At 42.6% G+C, this 9,020-nt stretch overlaps 1 pseudogene across 1 annotated transcript in view; it reads left to right on the plus strand.

Annotated features, from left to right (window-relative positions):
• Positions 1 to 8,813, plus strand: part of LOC308430460 (L-lactate dehydrogenase A chain-like) — a 34,297-nt pseudogene extending 25,484 nt beyond the window's left edge. Inside the window, exon 2 of the transcript in view lies at positions 7,945 to 8,813. The product of the transcript in view is annotated as an L-lactate dehydrogenase A chain-like (transcript). The remainder of the gene's footprint in view (positions 1 to 7,944) is intronic.
• Positions 8,814 to 9,020: the final 207 nt, after the last annotated feature.

Here is a 9,020-nt window from a genome sequence, read left to right on the forward strand (position 1 = left end):
AGAAAGCCTCCTGAGATCCCTTATGTCTTGTCTAATATTGATTTTGAATGGCAGTAGATTTTCTATAGCTATACACCAGAAGATTCAGGTAGAGTCTCAGTAGTACCTTGGGTTATCACAAATATCAAAAGAAAGGGAAGCAAACAAAATGCTACCCACTGGCACCATAATGGATCCTACATCTGAAAGCCTGACTCCTGCAGAGTCTTATGGTAACTTTAAAATCACAATTGTAAGAGAAACAGAATCTAGGCAGGTTGTTCCCCCCACACTATGGTTTTAGGAAGGAAGAGGAGCCGCTGAAGTAAGGCCGTCTGGAGACTTGACAGAACTTCCCACTGACACCTGTAGTGGACAGACAACAGGAATCTACACCCGTGACAGTAGACACACGGAGCTCTCGGCTCATATCTGAGTAGTTCTGTGTGGCTCTTTCTCTGAGTAAGACGTGCCCAATAACAACTCTAACAATCGTAACAAAGCACTCAAACCCACTCCGTGTCCAGTAACAACTCCAGCGATCCACAACAGAGCATGCAAATCAGCTGTAACAGCTGCAGACATCTACTTAAATCACATGAGGCTTGTGGAGGAAGTTTTTCTTCTAATGAATACCTACAACCCAGCAGGATGCTCAGCCTTCTCTTGTGAGCATTTGCTGTGGCCTGTGGACAAGCTAGGCATAGAAAGCTGACCAGGATCAAGGCAGGGTAATGTCCAGATGAACTTAAACACATTTGTCAGAATCTGGATGCACTCTGGATTTCCACAGCTGCCTTTTCCTGAGAGTTGGCAATAGTGCCCGAGAAGTAGGTCACATACACACACACACACACACACACACACACACACACACACACACACACCATTGTGTCATCATTTCCTGACCACACCAGAAACCACACTTCAACTCATTGCTTCCTGATTTAAAATGCCCACGTATGCAAAAGCAGTACTCTGGCTTGAACTGGTGAAGTGCAGCTCCTTCAGTTCCCTCAGGGGAAGGTGACGTCAGCACACCAGGCTAGGAGCAGCCACATCATGCATGCCCAGCCTTCGAACTGATCCCATGTGTGAGGGAAAGCTAACACATGCCGAATGCCTCATCCACCCAAGGCTTGACATATTTAACTAGGTCATTTAATCTACCAAAGTCCCCGACTGATGTTTTCAAACCTGCCTTTCCAAGGTGTGAATTGAATTATTCTATGACTTTTCAATGATTATTCAATGGCATTATACCCAGTCAATATACCATAATTTCCTCAGTACTCCTGTATTGTGGACCAGGTGCGAATGTTTTCACTCTTTGATGCTTCAGATAATTGCAACAGTAAACTCCCTCTTTATGAGTTTTTTATCTGTATAATAATAGAATTTTGATACATATGTCACATTATTTCTTCACAGATAAAATTAATTTTTACTCCCTGCCGAGATTACGAATTCTCTTATTTAAAAAAACAAACAAACAAACAAACTATTATCTCTTTTTGGTGTGAAAGTAAGTCTCTGATCTATCACTGTGGATCAGTAGTTACAAAAACCTCTTTAAAAGACTCCAATTTCTATTTATTACATGCATAAATGTATGCCATTTTTGCACTATGTATCCACATGTGTCTGTGTACAGGTGTGTGCACATATGTGTGGTTCCTGGGGAGTCTAGAGAAGAACATCAGACCTGTGGAGGTGCAGTTCCTGGAGGGTGTGACCCACACGATTTGGGTTCTGGGAACTAAACTAGACTCCTCTGCAGAGGTAACAAGGGCTCAAAACTGTCTCCCTGCCTCCTAGAAATCTTACTCTATAATCCTAAACTGTCAGGAATTTCTCTAGTCTACTGGTCTTTTTATGTGTTTGCTTCTTTTGGTGCCAGGGACTTGAACCCAGGACCCTGACTGTGCTAAGCAGCTGCTCCACCACTGAGCCACCTCCCCAGTCCCGTGTCTTTGTTTATAGTTATGAGAACTCGAATCTTAGAGTTATCAATTGTGTGTATTTTTTAGCATCAAATGTTTACTTGGTTTTTTTTTTTTTTTTTTCACTTTTTCTTTTGCTAAAATTCCCTTTTCCAAACCTTCTTTATAAAAATTTCTAGTAATCAATATATAACATTTGCATTTCTCTTCTTTTCTTTTCATGTGGTAATGTAAGCATTTGGAGTTATGATTGTGCCCCCGAGTAGCATTTTGATCACATCCTATAGAACTGACGAGGTAATGGCTTCCTTCTCAGAAAGGCTACAATTCGGCTTGCACGTCGGTAGACAATTAATGCCGAAGCGGGGGGGGGGGGGTTGTTTGGTTTCTAACTGTTATCTCTAATTTCTGGTATTCCCTTTTGGTGGCCTGGGAACTGGGCCTGCCCACCTCATTTGATCTCTTGGGGAGGTATTAACTTAGGATATCAGTTTCTAAACCAACGTTATTGATTGGCCAATGCAGGGAAAATAAAAAAACAAAAACCTTACTCTGTGGAAATCACAAGAGCAGAAAGGGTTAAAAACAGAAGGTACACTTGGAGCCTTGAGAATCCTGGAACCTTGCACACAGGTATGGCTTCTCCATTTTGACCCCACATACTTCTGTGAGACCGTAAGGCTATGCAGAGCACATTGTTTTCAGCATAGGATCAGTAGATGGGATATATGGACTCTTGAAAACATGACATCTTTTCAGAAAGATCAGCACACTGCTGTGAACTTGAGCTAACCGACCATAACTAAATCATTCTTATTTTTACTTCTGCCAATATCTGTCATGGCTTGGCTAAGATAATAGAAAGTATTCGGGTGCCTACTGCTAATCTTCCACCAAATGATGGCATGTGGCACCCTGTGTTCCTATGACTTTCCAGTCTTCATATCTGTAGACAGCTTAGCACTTAGACAATGACTTCAATGCAGTATCAACACAGCAGGAAACATATCTTTAACTAGGGTTTCTCTTGCCAGCCTGTGAAAAGGCCAGGGTTTGACTCTCCACCCTTTTCCAAACCTCTGAAATAATAAAAATTAGAACCTAAACCAAGCTCTTCAAATTTGAATGTGCAGAGAAATCACCTAAGACCTTTTTTTGGGGGGATGGGTTGCTATAGATTGACCATGTGGTTTTAAAGACTACTTTGCAGAAAAAAACCACACTCAGCCACACTGTGCAACATACACAAGGGTGTCCAGGTAGCATGACATATACTAACTAATGACAGAGACTTCGTCACCACAGAGGACAATGTATTTTCTCTTAGTCTCTCACCTACATGTGCTTGTCTCTGTGCCTCCCAACACCAGCCGCATACACGGTTCTTTGTTCTGTGTAATATAACCAAACCCTGGTTTCAGATCAGTGTTTCGGGTACGTTTACACACACACACACACACACACACACACACACACACACACACACACATACACACACACTCCAATGAGTCCATTTAGTGTTGCTTGTGTGTGTGTGTGTGTGTGTGTGTGTGTGTATTTGTGGATGACACAAGGTCTCGTCCCTGAAGAAGATGGATTTCTTCCTTTTTCAGCAGCCATTATTGCATGTAGCCCTTCCTCTAGGGTAGGGCCTTGTGAGAGTTCCCTCAGCACATTGCTTCAGGTTCCTGCCCATAACTGCGTACATCACAGATATATCTCAGGAGCAGCTGGCACACATCCAGGAGGAGCTGTTATCCTTTTTCCTTCTTCGCATCCACCCATCACAGACAGAGTTATGAGAGTCAAAACACTGTTTCTAGTGTCCTGAAGGACCTGGTGTGCCCAAGTGCCACAGACTGAGCCAGGGAGGCTTAACGATCCAACCTTACTATTCTCTAACTCTGCCTTTGGGCTTACATATACAGTGTGTGTGTGTGTGTGTGTGTGTGTGTGTGTGTGTGTGTGTGTGTGAACAGTCTTAATTTTTAAAAATATAGTGAGCTCACTGTCCTGTAACATTATTGTAACCAAATGTTTGAAACTTTAAATCTCCTTCTCTCTCTTCCAAAGACTGTTATTAATTCTCTTCCAGCTGGAAGGAACACACACATCAACAGTTGTTATTATTTTATCTTTTCCTCCTTGTCTTCTGTATAATTAATGCTTTTTACTTACTTTTTATTACACTCAAATATTTTGGTCTTAGTTTTGCTCCAATGTTCTTTTTTTTTTTTTTTTTTTTTTTTTCTTTTTTTTTTTTTTTGCTTTTTTTTTGTAATAATTTGATGATTCAGTTAGGAGTTGCATCAAGATTTAATAATCAAATGACTTTAACAATAAATCTAGTGGTAATTTAATCTCCAGATACCATTTTGTCTGCAACTATGACCAATTAATAAAGTCCTACTTCACTGCACTGGCAGAACAAAAACAAAACAAAACCAAAAAGAACCACTTTGATTATTTCCCGAAGAGTCAACAACCTAAAACCCTTTTGAAAAACACATTTTTTTTTTGAGATGGGTGTTACCTGTACTGGGATTGTATGTATAGGTCCAAATGCTTGGCTACTCATTTTTAAAGTTAGTCTACACAGTCTAAAAGCCAAAATTGCATATCTGTTTGCTCTTATGAAACTATTCTCAAATCCTGTAAAAATTCCATCTGCTCTGAGACCTTGAGACTCTCTGAGGACAGCTCTCTGTCCGAATTTCTTCTTCAAAGCTGTGATTTGTTGCTTTTTTACATGAATCTAGACTAAAGCTACCCATTTATCAGTACATTTAACTTTCTCCTGTAACAGAACCCAGACCTCAGTAGGACCCCAGACCTTAGCACAGCTGACTCCATGATTTACGTCCCTTTCAGGCTGAAGAGCTCACTAGGTAGACAGCACCACTGCCAACACCAACACAAGGGCCTAATGCGTCAAAGTCCATATAGTGATGGGAGAGTCTAGATGTACTAGCTTTGCCTTTTAGGCTCTGCACCTTCATGTCTGACCAACCCTCCTTGTTAACTAAAGTATGTCAACCAAAAATATGATTTTTATGCTTAAAAGCTCACGAGAAAGGCTCAGAGCTATACTGGGATCCTGAAAACCCAATGTAGTCACCAGCCAGATAATGAAGACTTTCTATTGGCTTAAACCCATGTCCAGGCAGTCTTAGAATACTTAACAGTGATTCCAATAGGCAACTGGTATGTCATACCAACATGGATTGAGCAAGATACCTTGCTGTCATTTGCTGGAGATGTATTAAAATAAATAGATCAAACATGCAAGATTTACACCAGGAACAGCTTCCGGATCACTTCTAACACTGAACATCACACAGGCCCACTCTTGTTCACGGCAACATTATTTTTAGAGATGGAACAAACCCTGGTGGCTAAGAACAGTAGGTTAAATGACATTTTGTGTTCCTGAAACCTCACTAAAACAAAAGACATTCACATGTTGAAATGAATGAGGAAGAGGGATGGGAAGAAAGCACAGTGGAAGGGTAGTCTTGAGAAGACCAACACTGAAAAGCTTAGCTCAAGAATTCTCGAGAATGGAGAAACTCTATTCTAGAAAAATAGAAAAAAAAATTCTAGAGAAGGACAGTGACACAGACAACTACGGAAACCCCAAATTAAGGAAATGATCACGTTAAGTCAACTGTGTGGTGAGATAAAATGCAGAAAGTTGTGTTTCCCAATCGCCCAGTTATAAGCGGCACATACATGGAATGATTATGTACACATAGTACATGTAGAAATGTAAGTGGGCGGGGACGAGACAGAGAAAAGAAAACCAAAGCCTTGCCTTCTTTACAATGGGAAATCAAGAACACCTAAGGCTGAAAAAGCAAACGGTATGCTGCTCTCAAATGTGATGGCAAATCCTTTAAAAAGTGAACAGATGTTCAGAAATAGGAAGGGGAGGGGAAGAGATAGTTGTCTTGTTTCTTTTTTTTTTTAATTACTAATATTAACAGGCCTGGGAAAACAATCTGATCATACAAACGATAAACTTATAATTTTTAACATTTCATTAAACTAAAAATCTATGTAAATAAAATTATAAAAGAAAAACTCATATCAAGGGGAGACAAATTAGAAGGTATGAAGAAAAGAAAAGATGACTAGACAAGAGAGAGAAGCAGGCAGCCCCAACCCCGGTCTCAGGATTCTACTGGGGTTGGAGGAAGCCGTAGAAAACTGTGCAGAAAACGTGGGAGGAGGCTGCTAACCAGCCTGGACACCTTATCCCGCTCCAGCAGAATGAAGTGATGCTCTAGTGAGCTGGGAATAAAGGTACACACCACTTAAGGAAAGCTTGTGTTTGAAGACCCAGGAGGGAAAGCGCCCTTGTCTCCTGCAATCCTGTCTGCCTGCCCAGCAGGCCACAGCTCACCTCCCACCATGCACCTGGTGATGCGGGCTGCCTTTCCTCATCTGACAATTAATGATGGAACCTTTCTACCAGCTTCGGCAGTCAAAGTTAGCATCTCAAGAGTCTACCGAGAAAGCACATTTAAAAGGAACAAAACAAACCTGCAAAAATATTAAGAAACATTTCCCTTTCCAAAGGTCGTTCTACGGCTCCGACCCCAGATGAATGTGTCTTTAATGGAAGCCCCGCTTCCATTTCTTTTTCCAGATCCGACTTCATCTCAGAATCTTGGTTCAGATCACACATCTAATGGAGGAGAAGCAAGAGTACTGTAGAATTATATAATGGGAAGTAAGCTTCCAGAAACAAAATCAGAATGACAAAGAGGATAGACACAGAATTTTTAACAAAAACACAACAGTAGACAGGTGGCCATCTTCCTGCCATGTCTCCCCCCCCCCACAACTCCCTCCCCTGGAATCTTTGAGAGTCTTGTTGCCCTTGAACTTGAGGCTTCTTTCTGCGCCTCAGAAAGGCAAGTGGTAGATCAGATAGCAGGTGTGAACTACCACAGGTCACCTCTTGCTGACAAAGAGGTGACAATCAGGAAGTGTGCACTTTTCAGGGCCTTTGTGGCCAGAAGACACCCTGCTAAGCAGTCTGTTTCAATGATGCATCTAGCCTCCTTTCCCCAAGTCTAAGCCTGTTGTCTCCATTATAATGGCTGCAATTCCTGTCTTACACCCAGGAAAGGAGCTGAGTAATTCTCGGTTGACCATGAGAACAGTATCTGTTTGAAATATGGATAAAGACCAAGGCCTGTCCTTCCCACTCACTGACAATCATTTTTCAAAAATAAACCCAGTAGAATGTGCACTGAATGTTAGAAGTGCTATTGCTTGTGACGGAGAATGTCACTGAATGGGGAACTTCCATGGAGTTCCCGGGACAATATCAGTATTTTTGCCACTTGTTGTTGCTATAATTTAAGTCTATTATTTAGATCAGTGTGGAAACATCCTATGCTAGCTTCATTTTCTGTAAAAATTATCATATATTGACAGGTCTAAAGACTACACTGGGGAGCTGGCGCACAGGTTTGTGGAAGTGTTTGTCTAGCATGTGCAACACTCTTGGTTCAACTCCCAGCGTGACCAAACACAGGCAAAATGACTGAACTAGCATTTCTCTTCTCCAGCCCAAATCTGCACAGTTGAACAGGCAATCACGACGTCCGTGGATTCCTTTAGGCATTTAAACATTAAAGCTTCTAGTCTATGACCACTAATACATTTCTGCACTGACCACTGACCATTTTCTCACCAACGTTCTATAGTCTTAAGTACATGGGCATGAATTTTGCCCAGAAGTCAGCTTTAGGAACAACAGTAAGGTTGCCCAGGGTGTTAAGAGAATACATGGAGTGGTTAATCCATGGGCATAAAGCCAGTTCTGTGAGCTGGAAAAACCCAAGAGACCAACAGAACTACACTACGCCAGCCGCTTGTTAGATACACATTCCTAAAAGAGGACGTTGTAGGCCAAGAAGACTTTGCCATTATATAATAAAATAAAGAGGTGCTGGACCCACTGTCACTGAGCCCAGGCCACACTGCTGCTCGCCCGTCACCCCCCTAGTGCAGTACGGGTCTCAAAACAAGATTGCAGTTGCTGGGGTTGGTGCTGTTGGCATGGCTTGTGCCTTCAGTGTCTTAATGAAGGACTTGGCAGAGCCTTTTCCTCAAAACACCAAAAATTGTCTCCAGCAAAGATTATGTGTGACTGCAGACTCCAAGCTGGTCATTGTCACAGCAGGGGCCATCAACAAGAGGGAGAGAGCCGACTCAGTGAGGTCCAGCGAAACGTGAACATCTCCAAGTTCATTATTCCCAACATTGTGAAGTACAGTCCACACTGAAAGCTGCTTGTAACTTGAAAATCAGTGGCTTTCCCAAAAGCCAAGTTATTGGAAGTGGTTTCGATCTGGACTCAGCTCGTTTCTGTTACTTGATGGGAGAAAGACTGGGAGTTTACCCACTGAGCTGTCACAAGTGGGTGCTGGGATAGCATAGTGACTCCAGTGTGCCTGTGTGGAGGGGTGTGAACGTTGCCAGCCATGTCTCCCTGGAGTCTCTGAACCGAGGACTGGGTATTGATGCAGATAACGGGCGGTGGAAGGACGTTCACAAGCAGGGGGTTGACTGCATATGAGGTAATCAAGCTGAAAGGTTCACATCCTAGGCCACTGTCCTCTCTGTGGCAGACTTGGCCGAGAGCATAATAAGGTACCTTAGGCAGGCGCATCCCATTTCCACCATGATCAAGGGTCTCTATGGAATCGATGATGATGTCTTCCTCTGTCCTGTGTATCCTGAGACAAAAGGGAATCTCAGATGTTGTGAAGGTGACACTGACTCCTGAGGAAGAGGCCCCTCCTGAAGAAGAGTGCAGATACCCTCTGGGGAATCCAGAGGACCTGCAGCTCTAAAGTCTTCCCAGTGTCCTAGCCCTTTGCTGTCCAGCCTGCAGAAGGGTTTCTATGGAGACCACACACTTTACTTCTCATCTAAGCTGTGGTTAGTACAGTTGTGTTGAGGTGGTCTGGGGAAGATCTCAGTTCCCACAGCTCAATCCTGATATTGAGTGATACTTGTGTGGTAGTAACCTGGTTAGTGTGACAGTCCCACTGTCTCCAGGACACACTGACAACTGTG

The sequence above is a fragment of the Micromys minutus genome, assembly GCF_963924665.1.
Source record: "Micromys minutus genome assembly, chromosome: 15".
NCBI classification, from domain to species: Eukaryota; Metazoa; Chordata; class Mammalia; order Rodentia; family Muridae; genus Micromys; species Micromys minutus.